The following is an 8,378-nucleotide window of genomic DNA, read 5'->3' on the forward strand; positions in this document are numbered from 1 at the left end:
TGCTGTACCCACCAATGTAAAAGAAGTATGTGTCTCTCCATTTTACTTTTTATCCAATCCCAGAGATTTCCCCGCTTTGCTTTCTCCCACCCCCTTAATCTACAACCAATGGATTTCATGTAACCCTCCTCCTTTGATTCTAATGTATAAAATAAGTTGCAAAACAGCCATTTTCTGGAGCGTTTTCTCAATCCGTTGAGAATTTGCTTCCCAGTAATTGTCGTCAGTTTGGCTCAAATAAACTCTTATAAGCTTTCTCTTAGGCTGGATATTTTTTGTCAACAGAAGTCATTTGATTTAGCCTCAGATTGTGACATGGCTCTGGGTATACTGCAAAGGGACAGTCCCTCACGGTGCTAGTTGGCTGCTTATCTGTGGTTATCGAGTGTATAAAGCATTTTATAAGTTCACAGAGCTCTCTGCTCAAATGTCAGCTCAACAGAAAGGCCTCCCTGACCACCTCTAAACTAACATCTGCCTTCGGTCTCTCTTCACTTCTTTATCCGACTATATTTCTCTCAGAGCATTTGTCACAGCATTATATATTTACGAAATACAGAGGGTGCCAAAAAATGTATACACATTTTAAGAAAGGCAAAAAACTGTATTAAAATTACACTGATGGTAACCACTTTGAGCACCTCTTGTAATTACAGAAGTCAAACGTGACTTGTATTCATCTTTTGTTATTGGTATATATTGAGTATTACAATTTTAATACAGCTTTTTCCTTTTTTAAAATGTGTATACATTTTTTTGGCACCACTGGTATATTTACAATATACAGTAAAACCTTGGATTGAGAGTAACTTGGTTTGCGAGTGTTCCACAAGATGAGCAAACATTTCTAATACTTTTTAAAAAATAAATTTATTTAATGGGATTAGAGTGAAATGTATTTTTTTAAAATTTTATTGGGGAATCGGGGAGGGGGAACAGACAAGTTGCTGTTCTTTTGTTCTTTAGTCTAGTTGTGGAGAAAGTCACTTCACTGGCTCATGTTGGTATTGTTATCACTGCTCTCTTCCTGGCTGAGGCAGTTGGTCTCCGGCCATTGGACGGCCGCTCACTGCGGCTCACGGCAGCTCATGCCAGCTGTTGGCCGCTCATGCTGGCTGCCGACCTCTCACGGTAGCTCAAGGTAGCCCACTGCAGCTCCACTGCAGCCTGCACCGACACCAGCCACTCGCAGCAGCCCAGCTCCAGGTCGAGCTGTTGTTCACCATCTTAGCTGTAGAAGGTGCAGGGTCACTGGCCCATGTGGGAACTGAACCGGCAGCCCTGATGCTCAGAGCTCACTCTCCCAAGCCAACTCTTAACCAACAAGCCACTTGGCCGGCCGCTGTAATACATTTTAACGTGGTAAACGTGCGATATCTTGCAATACAAGTAGTTTGTTTCCAGAATGAATTATGCTCACAAACCAAGGTATTACTGTATATTTATTTGTTTCCTGTCTGTCTCTCACCTTCTGAATGTAACCTTCAGGAGAGAAAGAATTTGTCTGTTCCCTGCTATATTTCTGTTGCCTAACATGGTCTCAAAAACATGACACTTTTAGAATGAATAAATGAAATGAGTGAGTGAATGAATGAATTTTCCCACTGATAATGGAAGGAGGAAGGGGGCACTCTGTACCTGGAGAAACTCTAAGGAGGAGGAACAACTCAGGGTATGTCAGTGATCGCTTTTGGAGCCACAGAGCAGAGGTGCATGGCTCCCAGGATGAAGGGATGACAGTGACAAAGGTCGGACAGCAGCAGCTCTATGGCAGGGATGGAGCCCAATCCACAAACTTGGGTGTGCAGGGTAAACAACTTTCTTCTTCTATAACTTAATCCAATTCCAATTTTTAGCCTTGACTTGGATGTGATGGAGACCCTGTGCGGCAGTGGTGGTAATGTCCTGTTCCACCTTGCACAGGGCTGTGGGATGGGGTTCCATACGTGTTCCCATGGTGGATGGAGTGTTCCTTCAACAAAAACTGCCTGAGAACATGCTCCTGCCTGTCTGCGCGCATGGAGAGATGAGGACTCATCAGTGTTCCCGGTCTGTCCCACCAGGATTTCTCCTTCATCAGCAATTTCTGACTCACCCTGAGTCCTGTTATGAGGAGGTGATTTCCCTAAAACGATCTTTTGCTTTTTAGCCATGCCTGTAATTTCTGTTCTCAATTCCCTGGTAAGTTTCAGTTCTCTATTCTTATCCCCATTATAAGACCTTTCTTCTGACTCACAGCCAAAGGTTGGTGATGAGATCATGTAGTTTTGCCTGGAAACGCCTACACTGCTCTTTTTCATCATGAATGCTAAAGAACATTTCCTAAGAAGACATCTCACTTATTGCAGTAGCATTCTTCCTAAACCAAGTGCTTAGTTTCATTGAAATGATGGACATATATATATATATATATATATATATATATGAACCATAGAGATTAGTAAGGCATTATTAGTACTTGGGTTTCTCTTATTATAAATAAATTATTCACCTGAATAAAGGATCTTATAAAATAATTTAAATGTAGGACCAAAATTTCATGAGAGAAATTTTAGCACTACTATTAGACAGGTTTCATTTTAAGCAAACTGGGGATATTAATACAGAATTAGGAATTCAAAGAATCTAAACCAGTAACTAGCAGTGTATGTCAGAATGTAGAGGCTTAAAATACATAGGCCCGGTTACTGCCCTCAGTCCCTCTGATTTGGAGGGTCAACTATGAGGCCTTATTGCAAGCCCAAAGTCCAACCTAGCCCCCTCATTCATTTCACTGATGAGGAAACAGAAGCTCCAAAAAATGAAGTGATTTGTCCAACCTCACACAATGAACGAAGCAGTTTCATCAATTATATTCCAACAGGCTGTGACCCCATGGCCAGGGGTAAACTCATTATAAAACTCAACTTGCATCATCACCTCATAATTCTGTAAGTGAAAATAAAGCAGAAATTCTTAGTTCCCATTGGAATTAACCCTCAAGTGTTCTGTTTAGCAGTTCTCAAAGGTCACGTTTACATTTTGCCAGAGCCTGTTGTCTAAAGAGCGATGGTTGTACAGTCCTGCATGAAGTGGGGCCAAGCTGAGTACAGGGTGAGAGGTATGCAGTGGGCACACCATGGTTAGAAGAGGACTGAGAGCAGAGAGCCAGCCACTCCGTCAAGGATGGTTGAACCTAACAGGACCTGACAGTCAGAGAGGCACTGATGTATCCTCATGGCTCACGGGCTGAGTTCATGCAGGTCATGGAAGAGAAGAGAAAGAGGCCTAGGACAGGACACAACTTCATCACTGACGTTACTCTCCAGATAGTTTAAAACAAATAACTTCCTTTGACCCTGCTGTGCCTTTCCAAGCAGTTGCCTTCTTATACCCCGTTTACTATCAATTTTCTCAAAAGAATAGTGCAAGTTTGCCATCATATGCTCCTTAACACCTGTTAGTCATCCAGGTGACCCTTGTCCCACTCTGTTTCTGCAACACAACGCTATTCATTCATTCATTCATTTAGTCATTTCATTAATATTTATAAAGTGCTTAACTTGTGCCAGGCATTGACCTAGGCTCAGGGTGAACATAAAAGACATTGTCTTTATGTCATAGAGCTTACTTTCAGGTGGGGAACACAAATAATCACACAACTACAAACTCCAATGATACAATAAAGGAAAAGTAGAGCACATTAGGGGAGAGCATATGGAGGCCTAATTTAGGCCACTTTCAGCCAGTGGAAGTCAACCTGGCACCACAGGGAGTAACAGAAATTGGACTACAAAAAGTGAGGAAAGGGTGTTGTAAGTGGAGGAACAAAAGTAAAGAACCCAAGGCAGGAACGAGCGTGGGCAGGCAATTCACAGACCTAAGAGAAGGTAGGCCAGCTTGGCTAGGGCTGATGAGCAGGTGGGTAAGCACTGTCACATGGGTCTAGGGAGACAGGGAGCCGTGAGGTTGTGGAGAGTCTCATAGGCCAGGCTGAGATCTTTGGTCTTGAGTCCAAATGCAAAAGGAGGTCATTGAAGGGATTAAAGCAGGGAAGAGAAATGATCAAATTGATATTTTAAGAGTATTGCTGTGTGTTGGCAGGAGACGAGGCCATTAAAAGGCCATGACAGTGCTCCAGGTAAGAGGTGACAGCTGCTTGGAGTAGGATGGTGGCCTTGGGGATGGAGGGAAGTAGGAAGACTCAGAATGTACTTTGCAGGGTGATAGACCTGCAACATTGTGTGTCTCGGACGTGTCAAGTATGACCTCTCAGCTTTGGCTTAAGCAATTGCATGGGTTGGTGGTGCCATTTATTGAGGTTTGAAAAGTTGGAAAAATAAAAGGTTTTGGGAAAGGACAAGAGTTTTTTTTTGTTTTAGATGTCTGTGAAGCATCAAAGGAGAGGTGTTAAGAAGGTAGTTGGATATGTGGGCATCAAACTCAGAAGAGAGAGCTGAACATAAATTTGAGGGTCTTCAGCATATTGTTGTTATCAAAAGCCATAGGAACATGGAAGGTCACCTAGCGGGAGAGAGAAAGTGACAAGACAGACCTCTAAGAAACGTCCTGATATAGAGATCAGACAAAGAAGGAAGACCCAGAAATGAAGAGAAATAGACTAAAACGGGGCAGAGGAAAACCAGGGGGTGCAGTGTCATGGCAGCCAACGAAAGAAACTATTTCAGAAAAAGAGTGTGGTCAACTCTGTGTAGTGTCACTGAGAGCTCAGGGACACTAAGGACCGCAAAGGGACTGTTGGGTGAGGAGGTTATCGATGATCTTCGCCAAAAACAGTTTCAATGAAGTCACGAGGCAGAAGTCAGATTGGAGTAGCTTGAAGAGTTAAGGGAAGTTTAGTAAGTCACGATGAGCACCAAAGAAAGAAAAGAAATAGAAAAGAATGGAAAAGACCAGAAAATCAGAGTACATTGCTTACATGGAGGATAAGAAGTGTTTTCTGAAGCTTCTGTTTCAGGTATGTGAGCATGTCCAGCTGAGGGTCATGGTCAAAGGAATGTGAGGAACAACAGGAGATTGGTTTGGAGACATTTTTCATTGTCACACTGTGGGTGGGTTTCCCACTGACATCCATTGGGTAGAGGCCATGGATGCTGCTAAATGTCTTGCAATACAAAGGATAATTCCCTACAATGAAGAATTATCTTGCTCCAAGTCAGTGGTGCCAAAGTTGAGAAGTTCTATTCTAAGATAATGGCCTTGAGATGCAGTGGCACATTAGAATCACTGGGAAGCTTTTAGAGCAGGTGCATGTTGGGCCCACGTGGGCATTAGTACATTTAAATTCTCCCCAGGTGATTCTCAGGTACAGCCAGGGTTGAAAACCCTTGGTCTGGGAGGAGAGGTCCATGGTCCTTTAATGCACATATACTGAACAGGAGGAGATGGATTGCAGACAATTTATGATTCCTGACACTCTCCCTCTCCCCCTCACCCTAAACACACACGAGTGCACACACGCATTAATGGTGAAAGCCCCGCCCATATGATCAACAATTCTTAACAACGAGGCCTTGCAAAGTGGTCTTGATTAATCCGGCAACTTCTTTGGGGCTCAGCGTCTCTCAGATCTATTACACTTCACTTAGAGAATAACTGGCTGTTTCTCAGTCTTGCTCCTGTCTCGGCTGGAAGCTGAAGGAGACCACCAGACCACCAGACAGGACAGGATGTAGCTTCTTGGTTTCCTCCTTTAGTTCCTTTTCTTAAGAGAACCTTTATATTTTGTGTCTGATGCCCCTCAGTTTCAAATGTGACGTGATGATAGGTAGGTTTATTTTTATCTATCCTGCTCAGAAACCAGGGTTCTTTTTCAACCTGGGCACTTACCCTCCATCAATTCTGGTAAATTCTATGCTATTAACTCTTTGATATGTTGTCTCTCCCTAATTCTCTCTTTTCTCTCCTTTGGAATTCCTTTTACGTTTATACTGGATTTGTCATTCTGTTCTTCACATCACATTGATTTCACTTTCATAATTTCTCTTCTTTTCTCTGTTCTTCCAAACCACTAGTTCTCTCTCTAGTCTTCTGTTTAACTTGTTATTGAGTTTTTAAATTTTAACGACTATTTCATTTCCGAAATTTCTATTTGCTTCCTTCTTTTCCCCAAAGCTTCTCTTCCTGGCTTCTATGCATTCCTTTATCTTTTGAAACATTTTAAATCTCTCAGACTGTTTTATTATCGGTAGTTCTTGGAGTGTAAATTCTACCATTGGTTGTGTCTGCTGAGTCTCTTCCTTATGATCTCATGCAGACATGTATAGTAAGCTAACACTTCTGTGTAACAAAATCCCAACATTGCAAGATAATAGCCATTGTCTTTTACAATGAATAGTCAGTTTAGAGAATATTGTTCTCACTGATGTCCAGACCTTGCATTTTGTTGTTGTTGTTGTTTTTTTAAAAAAAAATGTACTAAAATTTAATCATCCATAAAAGCTATAATTTAATCTGACAGTAAAACTCAAGAAGCAATATTAGAGTTGGTTTAGTATATTATATATTTTAGCTTTGAAAGCCATAGAAATCAGTTACCCCAGGTTTTTTTTTCCTATAAAAGACCCATTTTTCCAAAGCATTATGCACAATTTTAATTAGAATATAATGACAGAATCATATTTCATAATTTTTAAAATATAAAATGAAGTCAATGACTCAAAAAAGTTATCTGCTGCAATGAGTTTGAGGGGAAATTTCATAATCTATATCATTACAGATATAAAGTATAATGGTTCAACTTTTTAGTGCTTGACAGGGAGGAATCATGATAAAAGATCAATATGAAATCATTTGATTATAGTAGCAATATCTAAATTTGAAATGCATTCATGCTCTTTTGTATAATCATATTAGAGTCAAGTATATTTATTTTCACATCTGTTATAACTGCTATTGCAAAAGAGAAATACTATTGTCTTACTTTCCAAGAGATATACACAGAGCAATTTTTTTCTCCAGGGAAACTTGTGCAAACCAATATAAGATCTAAATTCTTCACATGATATATAAAACAGGAGAAGCCTCTTCAGATTTATTTTTTGAAGTCTGGAATGCTGGCACTTTCCAATTAGGCAACAGTTCTTCATTCCTATAATCTGGCTCAGAGCTGCTGCTACTGCAGGTCTAAAGCAGCAGACATGACTTCTTTTTAGGCTTCTTCTTTCCCACTGGTGTTTTCTATTTATCTGCCTGACCAGGTCATAAAATATCTCATTAACGTTGATCTTTGACTTTGCAGAAGATTCCAAAAAGGAACAGTTACATCACTGTCTTGCTAAATTCTGGCCCTGTTCTTTGCCAACTATTCACTCACTTTCCAGGTCACATTTATTGCCCACCAAAATCATCGGAACATCTTCTGTGTCCTTAACCCGCAAAATCTGTTCCCTCAGGTCCTGTAAGTCATTAAACGTGGACTGAGCTATAATAGAATATACTAGTGCAAACCCTTGGCCATTCTTCATATACAAATCCCTCATCGCTGTGAATTGCTCCGTTCCTGCAGTATCCAGGATTTCGAGCATACACTGTTGGCAATCTACTTCAACTTGCTTTCTGTAGGAGTGTTCTATCGTTGGGTCATATTTTTCAACAAAAATTCCCTGAACAAACTGAACTGTCAGAGCAGACTTCCCCATGCCTCCTGAACCAAGGACCACTACCTTGTACCCCCCCACACCCCCACCCCTACCCTCCTCCACCTCCTCCTTCCTCCTCTCCTGGCCGTGGCTCCTGCTCTGTCTCTGTGTGGTGATGGTGGCAGAGGCCTCGAGAGCAACGGCAGCGCCTGCAGAACGCTCCCAGACCTTGCATTTTGTATGAAAGGGTTCACATTGTTTTATTCTCCTTATCGGAGGAGAATACTATAGGCTGATTTCTTTAAAATTAGAATTAGGATGGGGCAAAGGAAGGAGAAAACACCTTTACAAATCATGTGTTCAACAGGTTTAATGGAAAGTAATTTGATAAAAAGTCTCTTGCTAAGTTGTTATGGTTATGTCACTATCAAGGCTAGATTTTAGGGGTTAGAAAAAGCTCTAACAATCTTTATGAAAGGACATCACAATAAGTCACATGTTTTCTCGACTGAATATATTCACATCTTCTCTCTGTTCACCCTCTGACGCCTTTTCTAGATGACTAAACATCGCTGCTTCCCTCCTTTGCATGAGCTTGGGAATGCTGCAACAATCCATCAGAGTCCAAGGGTGGAACACAGTATGTTGCACCAGCTGAGAGGACGTGGAATCCTTGTCCTAGACCAGGGATCGGCAAACTGCGGCTCATGAGCCACATGTGGCTCTTTGGGTATGTACATGTGGCTCTGAAGTAAAATTGAAAATGAAAATAAAACTATCATAGTTTCATTTATAAAA

The 8,378-nt window shown here is 41.3% G+C and overlaps 1 pseudogene; it reads right to left on the reverse strand.

Annotated features, from left to right (window-relative positions):
- Positions 1 to 6,834: 6,834 nt before the first annotated feature.
- On the reverse strand, positions 6,835 to 7,673 carry LOC109391992 (ras-related protein Rap-1A pseudogene; annotated as a pseudogene).
- Positions 7,674 to 8,378: the final 705 nt, after the last annotated feature.

Source organism: Hipposideros armiger, unplaced genomic scaffold, assembly GCF_001890085.2.
Source record: "Hipposideros armiger isolate ML-2016 unplaced genomic scaffold, ASM189008v1 scaffold_310, whole genome shotgun sequence".
Classification (NCBI taxonomy): Eukaryota; Metazoa; Chordata; class Mammalia; order Chiroptera; family Hipposideridae; genus Hipposideros; species Hipposideros armiger.